The sequence below is a fragment of the Schistocerca cancellata genome, chromosome 4, assembly GCF_023864275.1.
Source record: "Schistocerca cancellata isolate TAMUIC-IGC-003103 chromosome 4, iqSchCanc2.1, whole genome shotgun sequence".
NCBI classification, from domain to species: domain Eukaryota; kingdom Metazoa; phylum Arthropoda; class Insecta; order Orthoptera; family Acrididae; genus Schistocerca; species Schistocerca cancellata.
Window position 1 is genome coordinate 369,586,267 of NC_064629.1, and position 2,020 is coordinate 369,588,286.

Sequence of the window (2,020 nt, forward strand, 5' to 3'; positions counted from 1 at the left end):
TCAGGAACGGATCCGAGCGAGACATAGGGTGGGGAGGGAGGGTTGTCGCGGAGACATGACACCCTCCCTCCCCTCCCACCGTTTATATTTTTGCATATATCAATTTAGTTTCTCGGCTAACTTTCGAAGAACAAAGTAACATGAAATTACAATGAAATGAGCTCCCTTAGCTGCTTACAGGCGTTGACATACGTCAACGGGGACAGATGAAAATGTATGCCCCGACCGGGACTCGAACCCGGGATCTCCTGCTTACATGGCAGACGCTCTATCCATCTGAGCCACCGAGGACACAGAGGATAGCGCGACTGCAGGGATTTATCTCTGGCACGCCTCCCGCGAAAACCACATGCTCAACGTATCGTCCCGCACTACATTCGTAGTGCCCCCGCCAATTATACTCATTACTCGCGGCGCGTTGCCGAATCCCGTAAGAGTTCGGGCACTGTTTGTGCATTCGCACAGAAGAAGAAGATGGTCAAGAGGCCGGTGAGCCTTAACTATATATATACAAAGATGGTATCTGTTCTTTCGGACATGTCCGAAAGAATAGATACCATCTTAGTATAATGGACGGGGGCACTACGAATGTAGTGCGGAACAATACGTTGAGAATGTGGGTTTCACGGGAGGCGTGCCAGAGATAAATCTCTGCAGTGGCGCTCTCCTCTGTGTCCTCGGTGGCTCAGATGGATAGAGCGTCTGCCATGTAAGCAGGAGATCCCGGGCTCGATTCCCGGTCGGGCACAAATTTTCGTCTGTCCACGTTGACGTATGTCAACGCCTGTAAGCAGCTAAGGGTGTTCATTTCATCGTAATTTCATTCTAACGAGCTGCATGGTCACCGATGGTATCTGTTCTTTCGAACAGAACAGATACCATCTTAGTATATAGAAAGTAACATGAAAACTGAGAGTCTCGAAAATGCAAAGAAATTCCAGAAATTACAAACTATTGAGTGATTAAAATTAAAGTACAGCTACTCACAGAGGGCCAGTGTGGGCTGCTAATTATCGTATGGTAGCGAAACTTGTTAAATATTCTAATGTGTTCGTGCGGAATCGATTTACGCTGGAAATAAATTGGTTCCAATTTTTGCCAGTGTTCAAATCTGGCGCTGTGAATGCGAGAAAGACGTATAAAAATGTTTCTATATGTAATGGATTAAGAACGGGGCTTGGGTAGAAAAGGTCGAACAAGTGAGAAAGACATGATGTTGATTTTATTGTTAACTGATGCTAACACAGTTTTTTTCAATATGAACACTGGAGACGTCGACGCGATGTTGTACAGAGGCAGATTTGCACATGGAGGTCAAAATTGGAACAAATTTTTTCCAGCGTAAATCGGTTCTGCATTAAAGCATTAGCACATTTACCAAGTTTCGCTGTCATACTATAATTACAAAACACGCTGGATCTCCATGAGAAGCTGCACTTTAATTATAACCAGCCGGTACGCTCCACACAAGCTACTTTTCAGTTGCCCGAGTCGATGGACTTGCGGACCAACCGGCTGCGCAGAACTTGCCAGCCGGGAGAAGGCGCACATTCGCTGGCTGGGCGTACCTACTGTCGATAGCAAATCCAGCGCATTTCCTGAGTCCGTAGGTGGCACCGACAAACCACAGGAAGCTAGTAATGTAAGACAGGAGGGGAAAGACCCTCCAAAATTAAGAGAAAGACTGATTTCCCAAACGTAGAAGGAAACGACCGAAAGAAACAGCGTTTGCCCGCCTGTAAGGCCGTAGTCTATTGAGCTATGTTCATAATCGTGGTGCTAAGGGAAATACTGACAATAGTGAGAGACTACTTTCATTTTATATTCTGCAAATTATGTCACTGTCAAAGTTGTGAAAGTTTGTTGCTACTTTAGTTCATAAATCAAGTACATAACTTACTTCTCAAATTTTCGGTCGAATGATTTTCAACTTTGGTTGTTCTCTGAACTGCAGTTTACTGGACTTCACACAAAATTGATTTTCTAACCAATGATGTAGGCAATTATTATTATTATTATT

The 2,020-nt window shown here is 44.5% G+C and overlaps 1 non-coding gene across 1 annotated transcript; it reads right to left on the reverse strand.

Moving 5' to 3' along the window:
• Window positions 1-217: 217 nt before the first annotated feature.
• Trnat-ugu (transfer RNA threonine (anticodon UGU)) lies at window positions 218-291 on the reverse strand. Its single transcript has one exon. It is a non-coding gene; the product is annotated as a tRNA-Thr (tRNA).
• Between the last annotated feature and the right edge of the window lie 1,729 nt (window positions 292-2,020).